This window comes from Eptatretus burgeri, chromosome 18, assembly GCF_056783735.1.
Source record: "Eptatretus burgeri isolate ZD-2024b chromosome 18, Ebu_testis_v1, whole genome shotgun sequence".
Classification (NCBI taxonomy): domain Eukaryota; kingdom Metazoa; phylum Chordata; class Myxini; order Myxiniformes; family Myxinidae; genus Eptatretus; species Eptatretus burgeri.
The window spans coordinates 4686596-4713919 of NC_140978.1; the positions used below are offsets into that span (position 1 = coordinate 4686596).

Below are 27324 nucleotides of genomic sequence, written 5' to 3' on the forward strand. Positions count from 1 at the left end.
ACATGAAATCCTTCCTCTTCTCCAATGGCTTGATTTCCAATCATCAATTTGGTTTCAGACCAGGTCACTCTACCCTGGATATGCTGCTACTGCTCTCCCATCAATGGATGGAGGTCCTCAATGCCAGACAGGAAATCCGAGCCGTATCCCTGGACATATCACATGCTTTTGACACAGTCTGGCACCCTGCCCTACTCACCAAACTCTCTTCCCATGGTATTCAAGGCCATCTCCACTCATGGCTCGCAGACTTCCTCTCCTGTCGCAGTCAACGTGTGGCCCTAAATGGAGTTCTTTCATCCCCTCTTCCTGTGCAGGCTGGAGTTCCTCAAGGTAGCGTTCTGGGCCCTGTTCTTTTTCTGGTTTTCATCAATGATCTCTCGGACTCTCTGGAAAATCCTCTATTTCTCTTTGCCGATGACTCCACCCTCTGCCGTACCATCTGTCATCCCTCAGACCGGCAAGCAGCAGCTTCTTCGCTCACTGCAGATCTGGATAAAATCACAAACTGGTCCAACACGTGGAACATGTCTTTCAATCCACACAAATCTCACACTCTCACTATGTCTCTTCGAAAGGACCGTTTACAAAACCCCCCCATCCACTTTCTCAACAATCCTCTGGAAGAAGTCTTTTCTTTCAAGCTTCTGGGTCTCACTATCTGCCATGACCTTTCCTGGGAAAGTCACATTTCCAACCTCGCCTCAAAAGCCAGTCGCCGACTGGGAATCCTCCGTCGTGCAAAGTCCTTCCTCGGCCCTCTTGATGGCACGTCATAAACTTTGCTCTCATTTTATTATCAGACTGGGTGGTGGATACAATTTGTCACCACACTTGCTGGTGTAATGGTTAGACCATTCGCTCTGAGTCTGGGAAGTCGGCAGTTCAAACCCCATCATTGTCAAACTAAAGCCTTAAAATGGTACATTCCACTTCCTTGCTTGACGGTCAACATTTAAAAAGGATAAAAGAGCACGGACAATCCCCATCGTTTGGCATTAATGGGGAGAAAGGAATTCCTCTTTAGGAAATGCCCCGCTGAGTGTGGTGAGAAAAGCAGTGCCATTGTTGTGGCGTCACTGGTACCCAGAGTGCCTCGGGAGGTGATGGCCATGTTTGCGAGATGTGTGGCAACTCCACTGTGAGCCTCAGATCCTGTAAAAACAAACAAAAAAAAATCGTCTGTCTCCACAGGTTCCTAGAGGTCCTCTTCTTCTTCGTCTTCTTCTTTTTCTTCCCTTCCCTATTTTGTTGTAATAAACCCCTTGTCAAATGACAAAGTGTGTGTGGTCATCATAAACGGGCTCCATAGCATATAGCAGATTGGCAAATTAACCTGTTCGCGGGACAGTTTGAGATTCCCTCTGAAGCGCTTGAAAAGCGAATCACTTGACGGCTCGCTCGGCCAATTCTGTCAGGAACATTTGCAGTGGTTGTGCACTTTTAAATGCCAATTCATGCCAAATTAATCCAGCAGACGTAGAGACCTTTTCGTTGCATATCCATGGGTGGCGTGATGGTCTTTGAAGGTCCACGACTGTAATAACATATACATATATATGTTTATGTATAAATAAATACATACACACACACACACACACACACGGCATTCAGAAATCATGTATATTCTATCGGGCACGGCAATCATGTATATATATATATATATCTATATATAGAAATCATGTATACATGAAATCATGTATATTTCCATACCCGTTACTGCACTTTCAGCTTCAAAGAAATATTCCAGTCTGGTTGCTGTTATTAGCTTTTATAACACAATATAATGACCTTGCAATGCTGTTTGGAATGCAAGCCTACAATTCTGGGCAAAAAAAAATAAAAAATTGTGTTCTTTTTAACTTCTCTTCGTCTCTCTGATGTAAGTAAACCGTCCATTTTGATGTACATTCTCTATGATTAACCAATTAAAGATTTTTTTTTTAAGTATCTCTTTATCTCCCTGTCTAACAGGAAACAAGTTGCCCTTTTTGACCTAAAAAGGCATTTCTCAATTTGAGAAACATCAGTTGTACCATGTATAACCGTACATATTGGCCTAAGGGTCTAGATGCCTGACTATTGCTTTGAAATGCATTAACATGCCTTTGCATGACCATGTATTTTGGCCTTTGGGTTGAAGTATATGAGTTTAGCTTTGTAACAATGTTTTGTTTGTTTCCTCTATTTTTTTTTTCAATAGAGAAACACATGTCCAAGACTGATGTTTAAAAATGAACCTCATAGTTGTGTTTTCTTGAATAATTATGGGTTTCTCTTTGTTTTTGTCCCAGTCTCTGTCTCCTCTGTCTCTCCTCTCTCTCTCCTCTCTCTCTCCTCTCTCTCTCTCTTCTTCTCTCCCTCCCTCATGCCCTCACACCCTCTCCCGATTCTTCTCGACACCCCTCTCCTTCTCTCCCTCTCCAAGAGATACAAGGAAGTGACACCTTCTATTCACAATGCTCACCATGTGACCTTCAACAAATTTTCAGCGTAACGTGATTGTAAATGGACTATTGTTCTTGTCATCTTGTCAGAGCCGAGCGTGAAATTGCAAGGGAATGGCTGCAATTGTTGGTGTTTTTTAAGAAACAGTATTTCAGAAATCACCGTTTCACCGTGATGTAAACAACGCATGGTCAAAGCTCAAAAAGGTGATGCCTATGCTGTATGGCATAAGGAATGGAAGAATTGATATTAATCGCAGCCAGTTGGGGTTACTTCGAATCGATATAAATGTGGAGATTTTCACATTATTTTAGATGTGGAGAAAAATGTCTGCATAAATGCGAGTTCACAGCTCTTTTTGTCTCATCTACGGTAGGAAATCATATTTCAGCTTTTGTGCAGTAGTGTTATATTAAATCCTTTGCTTACTTCTGAACTTTTCTCCTCTTCTTTTCCTTTATACTCTTCCTGTATCAGTCCTTCCATGTATTTCATTTCCTTCCTCACTGTAAGTATTATGCTTTGCAGCCCTCTACCTTTCGGTTCTTCAATGAGCCGATACATCAGTTTTTTAAAAAAAATGCCTTTTGGAAAGTATGAGAGACATGGAGCCCCAAAAGCAGTATCTGCAGTATGCAATGTCACAAGGATTTGTAAAAGTTTTACATCAACAGTCGTGTTATAGGCAGGACCATTCTCAGACTCGAGACCTAACCTGCAAGGCAAGGGAGTTGATTTAATTTGAATGCAAAAGGCCCAAATGTCACAGTTCTTGACTTTCTTTAAGACACTTACGACAAACACACAGCAGAGCTATCTTTGGTAGCTGTTGCTTCAAACACATTACAGAAGTAGCGCACAGTACTGTGTAATTCTTGCACAACAATAGAAAATACAACAACAAAACATCAGTCAATATTAAACGGAATATTGTGAGCTTGTGATTGCCTCCACTGGCATTCAGCATTTTAAAGCTGAAATTTATCAAGATGGATAGTCTATCAAAGATGCAATACATAAATGACTTTACTGACCAAAAAAACAAAGAAGTAAAGGTGGAAATAATTAGATGTGGAGAATTAAACATCCGAGGACAGAATGGAGGAGAAATAGGGATATGAAAAAGAGAAGAAAGTCCAGCAATGAGAACGGCATTTTTTAACGCTTTCGTATCGATATCACAACAGATGGGTTAACTCGTCACATGGAAAGATCTATCGGGTGCATGTTTGAATGGGATTCAACTGTGAATTTACTCTTCTGATTGCTTCATCAATGTGGTGTCACTGTGCTGCCGACGCAATATTAATGATAAAAAATAACCCATGGCATTTAAATAGCACCAATGTATCTGCCAATTAAGCCATTCAAAGGCCCTCGGTGATGCAGCAGGCCAGGCTATTAGACCCATCAAGTCTGCACAATGGTTGCCAACCTCTTTGTTGTTTATATGTGCTCTATCCTTTTGAAGTGCTGAGTGTCAAGCAAGGAAGCAGCACGTACCTTTTTTAAGCTTGTGGGATGACTCAGTCGGTGTTCGAACCACCAAACTCTAAGATTCAAAGCAGCTCTCAGGAGAGCAGATAGTCGGGGGGGGGGAGGGGCAGGAAGGGGGAACTACCCCAGAGCCCAGACCAAATAGGGGCCTGTAATTATTCTTTCAATTTTTTGTTTCATTAATTTTTATGATTGTTTGTGACGGTAAAACACCAGGGCCAACTTTATTTTGTATCTCCAGACAAGGCACTCAGAGAGATTTCCTGTGGAGTGGACAAGATCGATACAGAAGCAAACTCTCAGGAAGAAAAAAAACTGGAAATTTGAAAAGAGTTAAGTTTGGGAGGGGAAGGGTAATGGAGTTTGAAAAGACCATGGTTTTGGATAGGGGATGATCTGACATGGTGGTGTCAAACAGATATCATCAAGTCCTAGAGGGATAAATGAGATTGAAGAGTGATACTTTGGATTACAACAAATATTTAAGTTCATTGGGGGGGGGGGGTTGGACAAAGCACAGAAAGGGTGGAGTGTGCAGTACCAGAAAGGAGGCAGGAAAGGAAGGAGAGACCATTGACTGTGATGAGAAAGTGATAGGCCCGTGGAGTCAGCTTCTTTACGGAATATTCCAATGATATTGAAGGTCTTCATTTCCACGTCAAGCTGAGCAAGGTGCGAGGCAGGGGCGCAAGCTCAAAGAGGAGAGCAGTACTCCATCAAGTTGCAGATGAAGGCCTTGTAGGTGGATAAGGGTTCAGGTTTGCCAATGAAGGACTTCGAATGACGGAGGACGCTGAGTGGCCTCGGAGGCTGGTTTTGAAATGTGGTCTGCCTCAGAAAGATCATGGCTTATAATGTGACACAAGTTTGAGTGACTGAATTCTACAAGAGGATTGTTAAGAATCTGGATGGGAGGGTTTGAAATATGGTCTTTTCAGAGAAAAGAGTGGGAGTGCAATTGTTAGATTTATCAGGATTGAAAGACATCTTCCAAATGTTTGACTTGCTTGTGATTTTATCAAGGTCTGAAGAAAGGGGGAAGGCGGTTGCTTCCTGCCAATCTGAAGGATGAGAGATGCCACAGCAGAGGGTGGAGTGATCAGTAAACAGAGAAAGAGGATTTTCCAGAGAGTCAGAGAGATCATTGATGACGTTTCGGAATAGATTGGAGCCGAGAGCACGCCATTGGTGCCCTCCAGCCTTGACAGGGAGAGGAGATGTAACGATTCCATTGAGAGCTACATGTTGGCTATGAGAGCAGAGGAAGTCAGGAAACCAAGAGTGGAGTTGGCCTTGGATGCTATTGGCAGAGTTTGAAGAGCAAGACAGGATGCTAGACTGTATCAAAAGCTCTAGATATATCCAGTGAGATGGATCAATCTCACTTCTGACATTGAGGGCCTCCATCCATTGTTGGGAGAGTAGAAACAGCTTGTCCAAGGTAGAGTACCCAAGTATTAAACCAAATTGATGATCTGAGATGAGGTTGTTGGAGAAATGAAATTATTTTATGTCAACTGTGATGATGGATTCCATGACCTTGCTGATGATTAGAGGTAAGATAATAGGTCTGCAGTTGAGGGGATCCATTATTTCACCTTTTTACCTTTTCATGTATTCGTTGCTTTACACAGCTGTTTTTGGCTGGAAGAGCACGGGGGTTGATTTATTGAAATTCTAGCCACTGGGGTAATTGATTAGGTGAGAGCTGATTGGTTATTCCTTTCAATTACAGGTGAGAGGCGTGATTGGGTCCTTTTTTTAAAATCACAGATCCTTGAGCTGAATATACTGTCGCAGGCCTGGCAACAACAAAAGATAGGTAGATACGCATGGATGATAGGGTTTGTAAGGGAATAAATTATAATGAAGGTGGGTATAAGAAAGAAAGAAAAAAAATATGTATCTATATATGTATGTCAAATATAAACACATAGATGTATACAATGCCAAAAGAAAGTCTCCAACCCCTTTCAAAATTTCCACATGTTGTTGCCTTATAGCCTGGAATGAAATTGCATTAAATGAGACTTTTTCCACCTTTATTGACACATTGTAACCCACAACTTCCAAGTGAAAAACAAATTCTTCAAATTTCAGAAAAATAATTAAAAATACAAACGAGAATATCTTGGTTGGATAAGTGTCCACCCATCTTATAACAGCAATAGTAAATTAGCTCAGGTGTAACCAATCACCTTCAAAATCACACACCAAGTTAATTGCCCTGCATCTGTGTTAAATTGCAGTGATTCTGATTATTACCGCCACCACAGAAGGTGAAAGGAGGTCATGTTTTCACCCCTTTCTATCTGTTTGTTTGTTAATTGCTGGAATCCTTCGGATTTCGGTAATTATGTTGGTCGGTTGTGTGTGTCATTCTGTGTGTCTGTCTGTCTGTCTGTCTGTTTGTTTGTGTGTTTGTTTACCCTGTAGCAGCCACACCGCTTCAGCGATCATGACCAAACTGTGTACAGACGTCGGCCATGGTCCAACTTAGACACTTGTCGTTTTGGTGAATCTAGGTCAAAGGTCAAGGTCACCGAAAAACCGAAATTCTTATTTTCGCTAAAATGGTCGTATCGACTTCAAACTAAATCCAAAATATGCATCTTCCAATTCTGCATCCAACCATATGTCTCATTGGGGTGTCACACCAACACCCTTCTTAGCGGTCGGGGGTCGAATGTCAGAGGGGTCGGGTCAAAACTTTCAAATTGCGATAAAAACACCATTTCAAGTCATATTGACTTCCAAGTTATGATCATGCCCAAACTAAGTGCTATAACTCATTAAACAGTAGCACTATCGACTTATAAGAACCAAATTGATTTCCAGGTTTTTGTTTTATCAGAGATCATGGAGATATGGCAAATTTATTCCGCCAATTCCTTGCTCAACGAGCAATTTCATCTGTTTGTTTGTGAGCAGGATATCTCAAAAAGTTATAGACGGAGCCAGATTAAATTTTGTGGACAGTTTCGGTGTGTGACAAGGATGAATTGATTCAATTTTGGTGAAGATCCAAATCCGGATCTGGATACGATGATTATTTGATCTTTAAAGTGATTCTTCACCATTGAGAGATTGGTCCAAAAACGATACAGTACTGTATGGCATGATATTTCAAAAACGTCATGGGCCCGATATGTTTTCATGGCAATTAGGCATTGCGTGGCAGAGGTATACGCTCTACTGAGTGCCCTTTTGGTTTCAGAATAAAATCTGCTGTTCCTCTAGGTTTCCTCTGCTGGGTAGTGCAATTCCTAGCAAAGACTTAACCATGAGCACCAAGGAGCTTTCAAAAGACCTCCAGGATAAAGTTGTGGAAATCCACAGATCAGGGGATGGGTAAAAAAATATTTCAAAGGCCTTGAATATCCCTTGGAGCACAGTCAAGAAAGTCAAGAAGTGGAAGGTGTATAGTACCTCGGAGACCCGGCCGAGATCAGGCCATCCCTCGCAACTGGATGACCAAGCAAGGAGGAGATGATAAGAGTTGGCACCAAGAGACCAATGGCAAGTTTGAAATAGCGACTTGCTTTTATGGCAAAGATTGGTCATTGTGTGCATGTGACAACAATATCCTAAACACTCCACAAGTCTGGTCTGTATGGAAAGGTGGAAAGAAGGAAGCTATTACACAAAAAAGCCCACCATGCATCCCATTTGAGTTATGCAAAAAAAACACTCTGGAGATTCTAAAGCCATGTGGCAAAAGGTTTTGTGGTGTGACGAAACCAAGATGGAACGTTTTGGCCTAAATGCACAATATTACATTTGGCACAAACCCAACACAGCACATCACCCAAAGAACACCATCCCTACTGTGAAACATGGTGGTGGGAGCATCATGTTATGGGAAAGTTTCTCACAAGCAGGGACTGGGGCACTTGTCAGGATCAAAGGGAAAAAATGGATGGCGAAAAATATAGAAAAATATTCGAGGGAAAACACGCTGCCCTCTGCAAGAAAGCTGAAATTGGGATGAAAGTTCACCTTTCAGCATGACAACGACCCGAAGCACCCAGCCAAAGCTACACTGGAGTGGCTAAGGAATAACAAGATAAATGTCCTCAAGTGGGCCAGTCAGAGCCCTGACCTAAATCCAATCGAAAATCTATGGCATGACTTGAAGATTGCTATCCATCAAAGCTCCCAATACAAGTTGACTGAGCTCGATTAGTTTTGTACAGAAGAATGGGCAAATATTGCCCAATCAAGGTGTGCAAAGTTGGTAGAAACCTATCCCAAACAGACTCACAGCTGTAATTGCTGTGAAAGGTACTTCCACCAAGTATTAACTCAGAGAGGTAGATACTTATCCAACCAAGATATTATCGTTTGTATTTTTCATTAATTTTCTGAAATTTGTTGAATTTGTTTTTCACTTGGAAGTTGTGGGCTACAATGTGTAAATAAACGTGGAAAAAGTTTGATTTAATGCAATTTAATTCCAGGATACAAGGCAGCAAAAGGTGAAAAATTTGAAAGGGGGTGTCGACTTTCTCTTTGCACTGATGTGTGTGTGTGTGTGTGTGTGTGTGTGTGTGTGTGTGTGTGTGTGTGTGTGTGTGTGTGTGTGTGTGTGTGTGTGTGTGTGTGTGTGTGTGTGTGTGTGTGTGTGTGTGTGTGTGTGTGTGTGTGTGTGTGTGTGTGTGTATATATATATATATATATATATCATAAAAAGAAAATAAGAAATATACATTTTATATCATAATGAACTTTTATGGAATTATATACCTTGAATCATTCCAATTGCACTGGGCCATGGACTGACACCCTTGCCTAAGACCTGAGGCCTGCCAATCTGTGCTGCTTCATGCAATGACAGTGCATGATTTTATTGGGGTGGAGTCAGGCCAGCTGTCCAGCCAATCGGTGTAAAGCAGTGGGGTGGAGTCAAGGCAGCTGAACACTGACCCATGTGTAATATGATATTTTCTAAGTCCTAAAAGGGCATAACTCTGCACAAAATTGACGAAACACCCTGAAACTCTAACTTGTCATTTAACCTATCATACTAAAGCCATGTACTAAGTTTCAGTTGAATATGTTTAAGGTATTAGGAAAAAAAAAAGTCTGAAAAACCACAGGTGGGATGGATGGACAGACGGAGAGCAAACCTATAATCCGCTCCGTTGAAACTGGTAGGGGACTAAAAACAGTCGTTTCGGAAGTCTGCATATAACACATTCACTAACTGATGTTGTTAATGCGTGTAAGATGGCTTATGGTTCAAACTGTGATGTGACGTGACTGATAGTGTTGTCGTGCTGAGAGAGCTTTGCTGTTTGGGCATTTGATGGTCAAGCGCACATGGTATGCTGGTAAGGTGCGCAGTTCAAAGAGAGCTGAGAGCTCCAGGCATGACTTATTAGTAGAAAGGTAGTATATCGGATTCTGCTGTTACAACCCAATTATTTCCTTGTTGGCATACTTCACCAAGTTCTGAAGGAACAAGACTGCGATAAGCCGATTTGATTCACCATTATACACTTAATATTCATAAAGTGTTATGAGACTGCCACAGAACCTCAGACCAGGTTGAGTCCTAATAAAACAAAGTGTATCATCATTTGCATCATCAATTTGTGCCATCTGTTCGCAATTGGTTTACAAAGATCAAAAGGTATCTTTAGGAAAAATTAAGGTCAAATCCGATAATTGCTTGACCATCCTGATTCATGGAACACTTTTCCTACACACTGCTCGATAAGATGGAACTATTGAAGCTCACATTATCAAACCATACAATGATAAATTAATGAGTAATAATAATTATCTTCATCATATTCAATCATCCAAAAGTGAAATGCACCAGACGTAAGGGATTTATTTTCACTTTTCTTGTCAATTCAATTCTACCTGTGGATTATCAATCAGATCGGCCGCTAACCTAATGTGCAGAGGGAACATAGCCTCCCAGGTCAACCCTTGGCAGGTTATTAAGCATACTGTCCTTGTACTTGTCCTCACTGAAACATATTGTCCTTGTACTTGTTAACACCTTACGTTTCAAAAACAAATAACCATTGTTCGTATCCTAGTGTTGCATTCTAACTATGAGGTGAATTTCACAAATGGAGTCACCACCCTTTTAGGGTCTTATATCCTTGATAGACCAATTATAAGAAGCACCCCTACCCCAAATCCTTTCTTTGAGTGGGAGTCGAACATGATTCCACTGGAATAACAATGTAATTAGAACCTGATCCGTTCCATGCAGATCGAATGCGGTCCACTTGACAAAGCTGGTCATCAAATACAATGAACTAGAGTGGCACTAGGTAGAACGCATACCTCCGCCAGGCTGAGCAATTTACGTTTTGTATCCCCACTGATGTGATGGATCTGCAGCCAGACATGAACCAAAATATAACCGGCTTGTTCTTGTCACATACCCAACTCATCCACCATTTTTTGTCATAATCTGTCCACAACATTTTGAAATGTCTTGCTATGTATAATTTTTGACCCGATCTCTCAACAGAGAAGAATCCCTAAAAAAATAAAGAATAATTTAAAACAAGCTCAAATGAGCTAAGATCCTCGTCCTCTTAATGATGACGTCATAAAAACGAATATGACGTCATTGTGATGTATCAGGTTTACGATAAGTTATCTGTGCTAATGCCCGGATAGATTCCAGCAAACAAAATTTAAACAGCTTGCCTAGTTTCGGAGATAATGGTATAGGTGATTTCCATTAGCGGCGATATTATGACGTCAACTTTTTTTTTCGGAAGAATTTCCAAAATCGGAGATGGTTACTGCCTGCGCGTGGGCTTTCTGCATATACATGGCAAGTTTCACGAAGATCCGATGAAGACTCTGGGTTGTGAAACAAAAAGTCAAAAAATAGGAATGACGTCAAAAAAAATGATATGACGTCATAGTGATGTATCATATGTGCGGTAATTCATCTCTGCTAATGCCCCGTTCGATTCCCGCAAACAGAATTCAAAAAGCTTGTCTCGTTTCAGAGATAATTTTTTCGGCGATTTCCATTAGCGGAGATATTTGACGTCATAACTTTTTTTCTTGGCAGGATTTTCAAAATCGGAGATGGATACTGTCTGTGCAGGGTATTTTTTACATATTTATGCCAAGTTTCAGGAAGTTTCGATGAAAACTGTCGGCTGTGAAACAAAAAAGTCCACAAGAAGAAGATGAAGAACAACAACGTGAGTAAGACTTAGAGATCCTCCACAAGGATCTAAAAACATTTTGAAATAATTGAGTAATAATAAAAAAAAAAATCGAAACATTCTCCTACCATATCCACCAAAATTGAATCAATTCGTTCTTGTCACACAACGAACTTCTCCGAATCTGTCCATAACATTTTGAGAAATCCTGCTCACACAGACAAGCAGACAGACGAACAAGAGAGATGTCGTTCATAGCATGATACTTTTGAAATACAAATAAACAATAATCATCATGGAAATAACAATTTGGTAATTTGGAAAATTTGATCGTTCAAGTGTTTTACATGACATGAATGATATGCAGAACAAATTTCGTCGATACATTTTCTAATTGCGGCCGAATACGTATTTACATATTTTGGAAAGCCTTGACCTTTGACAAAGTTTGAAGAAATTTTCCTCACTTATACTACACATATGTACAAAGAAACTGCGTACGTTTCAATTTGATATCTTGAAAAATTACTGAGGTAAGGTAATAATAAATTCACAAAAGGCCTATTTGATTGTAACGGGGTGAAAAATTGTTGTCCTGGAAACCGTTGACATGTCAAAAAGGCTAAATCGATTGTTCTCAATTTTGGTTCACCATGTCTGTGACCCAATATGCAGCCTTTGTTCAAATTTTAAGTCAATCGGAAGAAAATTTAAATTTTATGTGACCATGACCATTGACCTCAAAAACAATATGCTTCTGAGTTTTCATTGGTGAACCAATTCAGGAACCCAAAATACAATTTCTGTTCAACCTAACAGAGTACCCACCCTCCATGTCGGTCAAGATTGCACATTACTTGCTGAAAAAAGGATAGTCTGTATATTTCAAGAAGATTCTATAGATGTTTGTGCAGTGTGCATCTAAAAGAGACTAACAGGTTTACAGGTCTACAGGTCTAAGTGGTCCAAAGGGTCTATAATGGTATATAAAGGCCTCGTGAGCTCTACCTCGAGCCTCAGACACTGTTAGAAAAAAGAAAGGGGGGGGGATCTAAAGATCAAAAGGGTATTTTCCATTTACAGATTGGGTCTAAAGGGGTCGAATGTGTCCGAAGGTCTCAAAGGTCCAAGGGTCAAGGGGTGTAAAGGTCTTTAGAAGTATAAGGGGTCTCAAGGGCCTTATAAGGTCTAAAAGGGTTTTGAGCAGTCGATAAGGTCTAAAGTGTCTAAGTAGGGTAAATCGGTCGAAAGGGTAAAGGCGTCTAAGCAGAATAAAGGGTGTAATGGTTGAAAGGGTCTAAGGGGGTATAAAGGGTCCTTAAAGGTCCAAAACATATGAAATGGTATAAAGGGTCTAAAAAGGCCTAAAGGGCTGAAAGGTTGAAAAGGTCTAGGGGGTCATAGGTATGTTCCAGTAGTAGTTACAGCTCTAAAGGGGCTACGAGGTTGAAAGGGATCTAAAGTGTCTAAAGAGGTCAAAACAGTCTAAAGCTCTTCACAAGTCGAATTGTTCTAAAGAGTCTTAAAACGTGGTGTTGGCTTCGTGGTTTGGGATCCGACGGTCCTGAGTTCAAGCCCCATTGGCCGCTGAGTTAACACCAGGGGGTTGACTCAGCCTGTCATCCTTTTGAGGTCAGTGAAATGAGTACCAGTGTAGCAGCCAAAAGGCTGCACACAAGGGAAAGGGGTATTTTAATTAAATCTGGTATTTTGTTTTTTTATTAAATCTGGTATTGATGTGGCGCAGGCATGATGGGCCGAATGGCCTCCTTCTGTGCAAAAAATTTCCTTTCCTTACCTTTTCTTGTAAAAAGGTCGAAAGGGTGCAAAGGTCTAAAGCAGGGGTTCCCAAACACAGGATCATGGCCCGAAATTGAAACCCCTCCCCCTCACCTAGAAATCGCAGTTTTTGAAGGGGGGTTTGCACATCAAAAGTGTTTTCTCCCAAAAAAATTATCGTAGGTAACGTTACCAAGTAGGTAACATTTGGATCATGTGAATGTGATTTCAAATTTTGGGTCGTGGACAAAAAAAAAGAAGTTTGAGAACCAGTGGTCTGAAGGATGAAAAAGTCTAAATGGTCATTAAAGGGATGTTCCAATCGTCCGTATTTATGAGATGAAATTAATAGACATCGTCATGGTCCAATAAAACATAATTAATGGACACTCACAATCCAACTCACGTTCAAATGATATGTAATCAACAGACATACTCACATATGTCGACCAAGGCTTCACTGGTTATATTGTTACGGGCGTGCGGGTAGATGGAGGAATTTAATAGCAAAGTTCGGATTGAATAGAGTTGTTTGGTCCGTGGATGTGTAGGAGACATCTCATAAGTAGGTAGGGAAACTGTGAGCTTAAGTGTTGTGTCACAACATGGGGGGGGGGGGGGGTGGTGTGGTGTTAAATATATAGGGATTAAGAATTATAAGTTCCCCCAGTATGTGATTGCCTCCATGTAACCTATTCCCATGTTTTTGCATTTACAAGCTAGCCAAAAATGCCGAGCAGACAGAAGCCCCGCCTCCAAGGGTAACGGTGGGTGAAGTCTCGCCCCCGAGGCTGAAGATCAATGGGTATGACGTAAGAAGCTATCTGAGCAGGCGGAGGTCCCGCCTTCCAGGCTTTCGTGTGAGCAAGCCATGCCCCGGAGTAGAAAACGGGGGTTCGGCGACATCAGCGAGTCAGAATTGAGTTCGGAGGAGGAACGGTTGAGTGTGGAGTGAAGGACGCACGTGGTCGAGAAAGAACATAGTTAGGAGATGGCCTGTAAGAACAGGGCTTTACGTCTGGCTTTCCTTCGACGCATGAAGACGACGGAACGATTCTTGTATTCATGTTGAGGCGATTTGGCTCGCGTGGTGAAGCAAGACGCTGGCCTTTGGCTCTTTGTTGGGTCATGAGGAACAGACCCCAAGCCTCATGTATGTCAAATAGAGGGTTGGTGAGGACGATCAATGCACGGAGCAGCTGCACAGGGTCTCTTAGCCTTGGTGTTAAATACCGCTCACGAATTGCCTGTCGTATGTTTTTCCCGTTGCGAGGGAGCAATTTGGCGCCATTTTGCACACATATACACGTGCACATAGAATCGCCTCGATTCCAAGTTCCACAAAGACCATCTATGGGCCAAGCTAAGTACCAGAGTAAAGGAGGGGTTTTCTATTATTTTGTTTCCCTTTGTCTGTATTTAAGTCCGTGCGTAGAGGCGACTCAACTTCGAGTTTAATTTCCCTCACGTATTAATAATTATTACATTTATTATTGTCCTTTGTAAATATTTGTTTATTTTCATTAAATGGGTTCATTTTAAGAAGCCGTATCTGTGTATTTTCCGTGGGGTTCGAGCATAAACACCCTGTGCATCCATTTCTGTTGCACCCACATTGCGCCCTGCCCCTCCCACACATGTTAAAACCTTCGAGGATCAACATGCCCGCCTCCTAATAAGGAAAAGACCGCTCGATTGTCCGGGCTGATGGTGTTAACCGCCCGTCACCACAATTTGGGTCGGGGGATTGACCTTGGCCACCTAACGTATGCCAATATTATATGACTAGAAAATATCATCCGTCGCTTCACCGAAGGTAATCCTAAAGGGGGGAGGGAGAAAAAGAGGGGGGAAGAGGGAGCGAGGGTGGGGAAGAGGGAGAGATGGGTGGGGAGAAGGAGAGAGGGATGGGGGAGAGGGAGAGAGGGATGGGGGAGAGAGAGTGGGGAGAGTGAAGAGGTAGAGGAAAAAAAGAGAGAGGAGGATGGGGAAGCGAGGAGGGGTGGGGGAAAGGAAGACAGTGTGAGGTGAGAGGAAGGGAAGGCAGACTTGCAGTGAAGCATTAATTACGATTCATACCGTCTCATCAAAATGATTATGTATCGAATAACAGTGAAGATGGAAACAAGATAATGTCTAAAATCCATTTTCTATGAATGACGGAGTATGAACCACTCACTCTGAGTGATGTGGCATGTCAAAAGCATCCAGAGAGAGTGAACAATTCGCTCAGAATGGTGTAGCGCTATCGACAATAGGTGCTCAGCAAGTGGCTTAAGCACTCATGCAAGCACTCAAATTAAATGGTTGATAAGTAATGGTTGGTCTGGGTGTCGCTGCATACCATAAAGGATCCCTTTAACGTTAAAGCCCGGCTTCACCACGCATGAAGCAGTTTCTGAAATAAAATGACTTTATCCACAAAAGAGTTGCAGCTTAATACAGAACAACCCTGAAGACATCGCAAAGTTCAATCGCCCGTGAAATAAACCTTGCAGAAAATCTGCCATTTTACCTGCTCATCTGTGCAACTGTCACATGGTACATCGGTTTGGGGTACGTACAAACATGATAACTTTTTTTAATGTCTGTTTTTAACCAGATTTGCTTTCATTCCCTGTAGAGCATCAAGCATATCGTGAAACATCCGAAAATATAGACACAGATCTGGCATACGCTATGGATCGGCAGTCCCTCTGGGGTACAGGGCATAAGGTCTTACAGTGAATGCATTAAATCACATAGCTCAATGAAGCTGGTTAATTTGTTCACTCAATATAATTCTCAAAACAGTTTAAGCAAAAGCTCTCTCAAAGCAAAACAAAAGATAAGTTTAACGCTTTGTAAGTTACACATTATCTTGTGTATGTATGGAGGAGGGAACATAGCCTTGCTTGTTTAAAGTAAATAGGTTTATCGGCTTAGTTATAAGACTCGTTATTTCTTTAAATTATCAGATTTCACAACAGATTTTGACACTTATTTAGTCTGGATGATATCCGATCGTAATAAGTGAAATAATATTTTGATGATATACTTTAATTAGTCCGTGAGAGTAGATTGTCTCATACAATGCATGAAATCGCTCCAAGCTCCTAATTAGAAAAATTATAGGACTTACAAAAGCGATGTACACAACGATTCATAGCTATGATGAACAGGCATTCAATATGATTGAGCAAAGTGAAAAATAAATTTTATCGTTAAGAAATCATTGCGGCCTGTTCCAAGTCAATGTAAGGTTGAGCAGGCCAAAAAAACATGGCGGCTTCAGACCCAAGCGAGGTTACCCAGGAAACACCTTCAGACCCCAGACAGCAAGATGGCCGAAGATCACCTGATAAAGCATATAATTCAATAAGGCCGTTAATTATCTTCAAAAGGGGGTGTTTTGATTAACGGAAACACCCAATTTTCACTCTTGCATGGAGTTTTCATAGTATGCATGCAAAGTTTCAGGCTGCAAGGTTTTATAGTTTTGGAGTTATGGAAGACACACACACACACACACACACACACACACACACACACACACACACACACACACACACACACACACTACCATTTATTAGTATAGATATTATATTATATATAATTACATATATGTATGTATGCCTGGTGTTGGTTAATGATTAGGGTGCTGGGCTTGGGATCCTAGGATCCTGAGTTCAAATCCCACTTGGGTGTTGAAGTAATACCAGGTGGGGTTGACTCTACCTGTCATCCTTTCGAGGTCGGCAAAATGAGTACCAGCATGCTGGTATCCTGTGTCGGAGTGGCGACCCATCCAGGATTGTTCCCAATAGCCCAGGAGACTGCTCGAGCAGCACCAACGCTCTTCACGGAGTATGGTCCCAATGGATGGATGGATATGTATGCACGCACGCACACACGCACGCACACATGACAAAAAAAATGGAAACACCTGGGTAAATGAGGGACACCAAGCAACGGCTTCCACACAGGAGTGGCCCAATCACAAATTTGACCTCAAAAATAATTGGTGGTTGAATTCAGCAACCAAATATGGAAATACTTTTCAAATTTCAAGTCAATTTCAGGAAAATTGATTTTACAAATCTCACCCAAGTTGTTGATCTTTGTTTTATGTTGACCTTTTGACCTCAAAATCAATCGGCTTCTTACTTCTGACCAACTCCACCATTTGGTGAAGTGTCGCGAAGATCGGTTTAAAATTGTGAAATTGACAGACAGACAAACAGACAAACAAATGGAATAACACGCATGACAAACCAATATACTCCACTTGGAAAATCTTCGATTTTCACAAGTAATAGACAAACAGATTAAGGGCGAATACATAACCATCCTTGGTGGCAGAGGTAAAGATAATATTGTGTACTTGTTGATCAATAAATAAAAACAATCTTCCTCTGCATCTACACACTACACCTAACTGTTGAATAGACACAAAACAAAGCAGAGGTCTGCAAGAATGAGCACAGATATGAGTGGACAATCAAGGGAATTTTTAAAAAATGTAAATAGTGTGTTTGAAAATGGATTTCTGTTTGAGAGGACACCAGAAGACGAGGGACCTGAAACACCAGCAGCTGCAGTTAATGTCTGTGACTTACATTTTTCAAATATGATGATATTCATAATTCAAGTTTCAAGGACTCTGCCAGTGATGACATGGGAATTTGAATCCAGTACCGGCACATTGGGGTCATTCAACACAGCCATATGGGAATCTATGGGAAAAGGGCAAATGACATCTTTCGCACTCCTCTCCACTCATTATGAGTAGATATCAAACTTGATCAGCAACATCATTGCACAATTACATCCCAGGTGGACAGAGCTGGACTAATTAATTAAAACATGATATGCATATCAAACCTCCCCAAAAGCCTGCTTTTTCTGTAAAATGATAAGAACCAATATGTTGAAAATGATGATGTTCTTTACTGGGACTGACATAAGAAACCGATAAAAACGCAACTTTATATTTCACAAATCTCATGTACCTATCCAACCAACCCTCCCTCCAAATCTCGTGTAACCAACTCATCCCACTCGATCTGCATCTTATCCCCTGCACAAACTTGCCTACCCGAGTTTGTACCTTTGTCACCAAAGAATATAGAAAAGATTCTGTCCAGCCTCGATCATGCTTTGCAATGGATGCAGATAGCATCAATACCTACATTCTCAAATCATACTGTGCTGCTGTTGTTTCTCGCCTGCCTGCCCTCTTACTTTGGTCACCTCCCATCTGCCCGGAAGTCAATCATCACTCATGTTCAAAAGAATGCAGCAAAAACAGATACCAACAAATACTGACCGGTAAGCTTGCTTCCAATTTCAAGAAGTCATCTTCCAGTTTTGGGTTGCTCCACATGTAGGTCGAATCTACAACTGCTGCTTCCACCCCAATGAAAGATAAGTTTTCTGAACAGGATGCATCGTGTTTTTCTGGATTATTTTCATCCGTGTTGCTGTTTCAGTTTATATCCAAGTTTCCTTGTTATGCTGTATCGTTGAATTTGTTTTCAGGTAGCTCATGCCTTCTCCTCGGACAGCCGGTGAGAAAAATAGTCTTGCCTTTGAGGTCGTTTTGAGTTTCATTTCTTGTTAGCCCGCACTCGCCAAGTGAAAAGTGGGGTTAAGCAATCGGTTGCGTATATACGACTGAACGTACATGCGTATGTGTCTGCATTATTTTTTTTAATTCCCTTTTCTCTGCAACCGCTTGTCAGATTCACAAAATTTTCACCATAATTATAGAATGTGATGACTCATATAGAATGTCCTAATGATTATTATGACATCATAGGTCACTTGGTGTGGCAGCCATTTTTTTATTTTTAAATCTTCAAAAATCATCTTCTCCAAAAGGGTTTAACAGATCGAGGCGAAACTTTACAGGTATGACCGCCTATCCACGAGGAACAAAAAGTTCCCCACCGATAATATCATAGGTCACATGGTTTGTCAGCCAGATTGAATTTACCTTAAAACCTTGAAAAATCTTCTCCAGAAAGGCTGGACAGATTGAGACGAAACTTCACACACATTCCCCAAGCCTTGGGGGGATACCACAGTGTTCATGAATAAATTGATAGGTCAATTTGATTGATGATTTGGCAGCCATATTTGATTGAAGGAAAATATTTTTAAAATGACCTCTCTTGAACCGCTTCATCAATTGTCATGAAACTTCAAAATTATGACTGAGTAGCGATGGAGAATTGATGCGTTTATATTTCAATATGATCGGATACATGGTCTGGCAGCCAGAGTTATTTATTTTCTGAATCTATTTTCTTTTTAATAAGGCTTACTTTGTTGAACATGAATGGATTTGAGAAGGTAGAGGAGTAGCAGTTACAGGTATGACTGCCTATCCACGAGGAACAAAAAGTTCCCCACCTATGATATCATAGGTCATATGGTTTGTCAGCTAGATTGAATCCTGAAATTGAATCCAGATTGAATCCAGCCAGATTGTCAGCCAGATTCAGATTGAATCCAGCCAGATTGTCAGCCAGAAACCTGAATCCTATCCAAGTTCCTCCTGATGACTTCATCTTTGCTTATTGTAATTGCTTCAGTCTTTATGTGCTCGTCTGGTGAAATAAAGTGAAGAAAAAGAAGAAGAAAAATAACAAAAGACGATGACGACGACGAGCAATTCGGCATTTCAAGGATATCGCGATTTATACTTCAATGATCTATTCTGGCGTTTTTATCAGCTTTGGTAGTTACTAGTGCAGGCCTGTACGTGCATGCCCGTACGTACATGGCCGTACGTGCGTGCCCGTATGTGCAAAAAAAAAAACTTTCAAACCGCGAGCCAGAAACAACAACCACACAGGCCATTCCTTCACTCTCGCGTGCCCGTACATGCGTGGCCGTACGTGCAAACCAAAAAAAAAAAATTATCAATAAACTTTCAAAACGCGAGCCAGAAACAACTACACAGGCCATTCATTCGCTCTCGCATGCCCGTACGTGCAAACCCCCACCCAACAAAAAAACTGTCAAACCGCTAGCCAGAAACAACCACACAGGCCGTTCCTTCACTCTCGTAAACAACGACTGGATTGGGGCATTGTGTTTATCTATAAATGCACATAAGAAATGGAGAAATTATTAGAATACAGTAAGTCATCACTATCCGGAAGTGGTGCGTGCCCGTATGGAATGTCCACATGCATTCCACGAATTATCGCTTTCATTGAAGTAACAACTGCTGTGATACTTACACACACAGTTAATTAAAATCCAAATTAAAATCAAGTTTACCTCCCTGTCTTTGCTTGTGTTGGGGAAAATATTCCTTTTTTGACAAATGGCCCTTGCCTCAGTCTGACTAGGTCAAAGTGGTTGTTTTTTTACTCTCGATTGTTTCTTTTATTTAATTGTTAAGACCTAAGACCTCCTTATGATCTTGTCTTTCTTTGCCACTTTGGACATTTGTTTAATTCTTTGCCAGCACAAGGTGACCAGTCTGATAAAACTGTACTTTCGCCAAAAAAATATGCTATCAAAAACCCTCTCCACTCTCAAAAAAAAAAAAAAAATATATATATATATATATATGAGGGAGAGGTTCATTGAGGGAGTAGTGTGAACGAGGGTGTGAAGTGTACGGTAGATAGAATTAGAAATAAATTGTTCTCAAAAAGAAATGACTTGTCTGTGGACATTGGTTATCGGTGTCTGTGATTTTATAACAGGATTTTAAAAACCGAATCGGCTGGATGTTTAAACCCTGAGAGTTAAATAAGATTCCACAACAAGGCAAGTATCCTACAACGATCACTACGAGGTTGGGAGAAAGAAATCCACATCACTTGCCATGACATTCGCTGCCATTGACCATTGCCACTCCTACGCCACGGTAACTAAGGCACCGATCCCCATCGTAACCGGCACGGCACGTGACGTCATCGTCGGCCAGCCGCGCACCGGCCGACTCAGCCACGCCTACACAACGTGTCCTTTCATTGGTTGGTAAATTAATGGCCATAACTTGGGAAGCACTTGCCCAATTAATATCAAACCTTGAAAAGGCACATACTCAGGTCCCCAGCAATATACCTGGCAAGTTTCAATTACATTGGACCAGTGGTTGTCGAGAAACAGCGGTCGCAGACACACACACACACACACACACACACACACACACACACACACACACACACACACACACACACACACACACACACACACACTGCTGGAATTATAGATAGATGAAAAACACTCGAGAACGAGAATAAAAGCTACTTTCCACCATCCTCCCCTCCTCTTCCGACATCATAATCATTATCACCCCCTCCTCCTACACCATCTTCGTCACCCCTCCCCCCCCCCATCATCGTCCCACCCCTCCCCCATCATCGTCCCACCCCCTCCCCCCATCATCATCCCACCCCTTCCCCCCTCATGAGAAGCCGAATACCTCAATTCTGTTTCCTTCCAAATCTTGCTGTTGAACTCAGCAGTTGAATTAATACCAGGTGGGGTTGACTTTGCCTGTCACCGTTCCGAGGTCAGCAAAAAGAGTGTCAGCTTGCTGATATCCTGTGTCGGAGTGGCGACCGTCCAGGATTGTGCTCAATAGCCAAGGAGACTGCTTAGGCAGCACCAACGCTCTGCATAGACTATGGTCCCAATGGATGGACACACACACACACACACACACACACACACACACACACACACACACACACACACACACACACACACACACACACACACACACACACACACACACACACACACACACACACACACACACACACACACACACACACACACACACACACACACACACTATTGTCAGGTCCGGGGCAGTTAAGACCGACCTAGACGAATAGCCAAACAATTTCCCTTGGAAGCGAACAGCCGACTACCTCAGAGATTAACGCTGCACACGGGATGGAGGGCAGCAAGGGCGCGTTGCAGACGAGGGCACACAGGTTTATACTCGAACCCACAACAAATAGACAGACACAAGCAATATTCTTAAATGGGGGTATAATTAACATAAATCAAATATTTATAATGGAGATAAATCAAAGCGTAATAATAAAAATAAATCAAAGTGTAAGGTCATGAAACACTGCCAAGGAGGTACCAGCTAAAAGGAATGGATCGTTGGGAATAAAGTCCCGGCTAAGTTAAAATATGGACCATGCTGGATCATTGAGAGTAAAGACGAAAACGAGCTGGGAACATTTCTACAAAGGATTTATTAACAGGCAGGCGAGGAAAGATATGTGGCACAGTGAATGTTGCTTATTGGTGTCTGTAGCTGAAATGGGAAGAAATGTGAAAGGTGCGGCAATAATACAAGCAACTTACAAAAGCAGACACAGTGCAGAGTTACCCCGATATAATTATCGTACAATCTTAACTTAAGCAAGGATAGGCGCTAGGACACATACACATACACACACACACACACACACACACACACACACACACACACACACACACACACACACACACACACACACACACACACACACACACACACACACACACACACACACCGATGAAGATAAGTTAATGTAGAGAAAAAGAGGGGAGGAGATGAGGCTAACGGTCTCTCATTACCTTGCATAATTGCCCGACTGCACCACCAATACATTTTGTAGGGATGCTCCGCTGGGTGATATCTCCCTGACAGCTGGCATGTCATGTCTTGCTTTGTGGCACTCATGCAGCTAGCGTCGGTCCAGAGAAAGAGACGTGACCATGGGGCATGAAGCAATGGACTTGGTTGGAGTCAGAAGCCATGGGTGGAGAGACGCCGAGTCCGAAGCAAGTGGGCGGAGAAGGGCGGTGAGGTGGTGAAGAAGCCAGAGTCATCAGGCAAATTGGTAAAGAAGGGCGGAGCCAACAGGCGAATGGTTAGGTTGTCGATCCCATGCCAGACAGAACGAGCCGACAGGAATGAAGTCAAGAACGATGGGCAGGAACGACGAGCAGGAACGATGAGCAGGAATGACCCACTGGAACTAGCAGATAGGAGCGATGAGCAGGAACGACGTCAACTAGCGTTCCGCGACCTGTCCTTTTATAGACCCTGTGGGGTGGGCGGGGGTGACGACGCGAAGCGATGTGTTGTCATCCAAATTGGGCATTCTGATTTGGCCCCAGCCAGCACACGGCCCGGCCGCCATTATCGGAAGTGGCTCCACTTTACTTCCCGCCAGATTGTTCCAAGCTGCAGAATCGTCTCGCTCCGAGCACCATGACACAAATCGCCCTGCACCAAACCCTGTGATATGAATCGCCTTGCACCGAACTCTGTGATATTAATCGCCTTGCACCGAACCCCGTGCCATGCCCTGGCAACCCGCGGTTGGTGCTGGTCACTGTGCCTGCTCCGTGGTGTGCCACGTGACCTGAGGGATCTGGCTGCACAGCATGCCTCTGCCTGGGAGCAGAAGCATCGAGGCAGAGGTGTGGGAGGATGTCTGCCATCCGAGGGAGACATTTTTGGCCGCCGTGGTGAGAGAAGACCGACAGTAAGATGTTGTTGTAACCCCATGCGCAGATCTGACCTGACCAAAAATGTGTGTTTTTCGTTCCCCGTTCTATACGATGATAAAATATCACGGGCTGCACACGATTCCGCTATTATACACATGGTCAGCGCGCACGTCCTCCCGCCATCGAGCATGCCCCATACAGTGCACGTGCGTCCGCCATTGTACACGTGGTCAGCGTGCGGGTCCACCCGCCATCGAGCATGCCTTGTACAGTGTGTGAGAGAGGTTCATTCTCCATCACCCTGAGTGAGTGCTTCATGCTCAATCACCCTGAGTGAGTGGTTCATGCTCCATCACCCTGAGCAAGTGGTTCGTGCTCCATCACCCTGAGCAAGTGGCTCATGCTCAATCACCCTGAGCGAGTGGTTCATGCTCCATCACCCTGAGCGAGTGGTTCGTGCTCCATCACCCTGAGCGAGTGGTTCCTGCTCCATCACCCTGAGCGAGTGGTTCCTGCTCCATCACCCTGAGCGAGTGGTTCGTGCTCCATCACCCTGAGCGAGTGGTTCATGCTCCATCACCCTGAGCGAGTGGTTCGTGCTCCATCACCCTGAGCGAGTGGTTCGTGCTCCATCACCCTGAGCGAGTGGTTGTGAATTAACACACGATTTGTAAGCTGTTTGCAGAATAACATGTCTTCGAAATTACCGAGCAATTTTTTTGTTCCACCCGTCACACGCAGCTTTTTATCTACACTAATAAAAGGCAGTGTGTGTGTGTGTGTGTGTGTGTGTGTGTGTGTGTGTGTGTGTGTGTGTGTGTGTGTGTGTGTGTGTGTGTGTGTGTGTGTGTGTGTGTGTGTGTGTGTGTGTGTGTGTGTGTGTGTGTGTGTGTGTCCTCCATAACTCCAAAACTATAAAACCAAGCAGCCTGAAAATTTGCATGCATACTAAGAAAACTCGAAGGAAATGCAAGAGTGAAAATTGGTTGTTTGGGTTAAAGAAGACACCTCTTTTAAAGATAATTAACAGCCTTGTTTAATTATATCCCTCATCATGCGATCCTCGGCCACGTAGCTGTCTGGGATGTTTAGACATTTCCTGGGTAACATCGCTGGGGTCTGAAGCCGCCATGCTTTTTGGCCTGCTCAACCATAACCTAACCAGAGAACAGGCTTTCTTTCAACGAACAGGCTTACAATGATTTATTAACGATAAATTTTTGTTTTTCCACTTTCCTCACTCATATTATCGAATGCTTGTTCATCACAGCTTTGAATCGTTAAGTATATTGCAATGCTTATAAACACCAGGAAACACCACTGTTTGTGTCATTATTTGATTTGTGAATACAAATAACCAAGATAATCTCTTAAACTAAGCATTATTATAAAATGTAAGCTCCAGATTTGAAAATATCTGTAGTTCCGACTCCCCCAAAAAAGTGTTGATTTGTGCAATTCGGATATTGCACAGGCGTTTCCGGGTACATAGTTCTATCGATGGCAATTGGTAATTGCTTGTCAAACCAGACGTTCCATTGGAGTGCTTGAGTGGTTAAGCCACTTACCGAGCTGTACAGTACAGTTTGTGTCCTAATCGAGATGTGCAGTCGACAGTAACTACAAGGTAGAGGTCCGTATACAGCACACACGGACGTGGTACATATGGGCAGATTTGGATCTGTACGGACTCTCCGTGGGTGTGTGGACATGCCATACCTGTTATGGGTGCCGTGGTGCCAAAGTTTCATCCCATATTTTATAGAGGTTCTTTCAGGTTTTCCTTTGTCCTCGTGCCTGTTTCTAAAGCGTTTGTTTATGTGATTTTCTCTCTTTCTATTTGTGAGTTTCAAAGTAAAATATGTGTGAAATCACCCGGTTTCTGAGCTGTTTGCCATATTAACGTGTTTTCTAAATTACCGAGCCAATTTTTTTCCACCCTTCACACACAGCTGTTTGTAAAGAATAATGTTTGTGAACATCTCCCTGAAATGTCTATATAAATGAAACGATGTTTTTCGGTGAAAGCTACTCAAGGTTTCTGGGTTGTGTACAGTACGTACTGTAGTTGATAATCACACAGACTCCAACCTGCCGAGTCCCGAAAAATTGGCAATATCAGCCAAGCATGTGTGTGTGTGTCTGGTGTGTGTGTGTGTGTGTGTTTTTTTTTGTGTGTGTGTGTGTGTGTGTGTGTGTGTGTGTGTGTGTGTGTGTGTGGGTGTGTATGTGCGTCGTTGATTGGTATCTACGTATGCAGGTTTTAGAATGTGGAATTGAGTCCTCCCAAGGGCTAGCTCAAAGTATCCACCTTCATTTCAGTAAAGGGGCAACGATTCATGGACCAAATTGTGAAGTTTTCTGTTTTCAAAGTTTTGTGCCGAGGGTTATTTTCAGGATCGTCGCTGTGCCCCAGACAGCTTCCAACTGTAGTTCGTTTGGAATAATATTCCCAGGGATGGTTTTTCACTCACCTGTAAAGTAATTCCAGGGAGCTTATGGGATGGCATGTCATCCGTCCATCTGTCCGTCCACAAATACTTGCAACTTCTTCTCAGAAACTACACACACAATTTCAATGAAATTTGACAACCTTCATCACCTGTGATGTGATATTTAAAAAATGGGGTCTGGAGAGGTCTACACAGGGAGTTTACAGGGGGGGGGGGGTTACCTCCCCGAAGAGGTATTTGCTTTGTTCTCAGAAACTTCCGGTTCTGGGTTTTCATCAACGGCAGGTTTCTATCAGGGCTCTCTGCCGACTTTCTGAAAGTTCAGTTTCTGGTGGTTATCTGTCCCGTTTTAACTGTTTCTTTTCTCACCGACATGTTACTGTGTGTTCCTAGTTCGTTTTTGTTTCAAAAATCATGCCATTTTACGAGGTTTTGTCGACCTTGTCTTACCGTGTTACTTGAGGCAGACCCATCCTTCCCCTCCAGGTGGATGATCGTTTTTATTTGTATTCTCTCCCTATTACCTTCAATTCCTATTTTCCCCACTTTCCCAACATCCCCCATCGCTCACAACGAAACACTGTTTCTTGTCTTAAATGCAAAACAAACAAACAAACAAAAAAAAAACCTACCTTTCTCCCTGCATACCCAAGAATCCCGAAACTTCTTCGTCTTCTTCCTCTTCTTCAAATTCTTCTCCTTCTGCCGGCACACCATCATTATTCCACTTGAGCTGACCCACCCTCGCCATGACCTTCACGATTTCTTCCCACAACCTTCCATTCCTGAATCTTACCTATTCCTTAAAAATACATCAAAAAATAATCATCTTCCTTGTATCCTTCCTAACTATACACCTCCTGTAACCACGAGTCTCTCCACTCAACCTGATACTTTTCATCGACCCAGCAGCTTCACTCTGCGTTAACCGTTCCAAATTCACCATTCACCTCCACGATTTTACTTCAACCTTCTCTTTTCCGAATGTTAGGCAATCCGCATTTAAAATAAATAAATAAACAAATTCACTTTTGACTATACACCTCCCATAGCCACGTTCTTCTCCCGTAGCCACGTGATCTGTTTCCACCATCTGCATTTACCGAACCAAATTCACCATTTACCTCACGATTTTTTTCTACAACCTTTCCATTACCTAATCTGATGAAAACTCTCTCAAAAAGTAATAATAATGATAATAATAATAATAATAATAATATAAACGATCACTTTTCATCCTTTATCTTTCTCTTTCACACATCTGGTACTCATGACTATCATAATGCACTACTCTTTTTCTATTTCAACAGACTGTTCTCAATTCGACCTTTCCCTCATACCTTGTCGAAAAAAATCCAACTGTTACAGCGTTTCTTCTCTCCATTCCCTGGATTCGCCTTTATTGCATCCATCAAGAAATGTCTTTAATCGCATCTCTGACCTAAAAAAATTTAAAACCCCAGTTTGCTATGAATGTTCGCTTTCCACCAACCATTCTTTTTTTCCAACTTCAGTGCCAA

General features: G+C 42.3%; 1 long non-coding RNA gene across 1 annotated transcript; it reads right to left on the reverse strand.

Annotated features, from left to right (window-relative positions):
* Positions 1-812: 812 nt before the first annotated feature.
* LOC147008504 (uncharacterized) lies at positions 813-27324 on the reverse strand. The gene is made up of 5 exons (XR_015053242.1): positions 26437-27324; positions 17477-17593; positions 16596-16715; positions 11228-11307; positions 813-1155 (listed from the first exon to the last, which is right to left on the reverse strand). It is a non-coding gene; the product is annotated as an uncharacterized LOC147008504 (long non-coding RNA).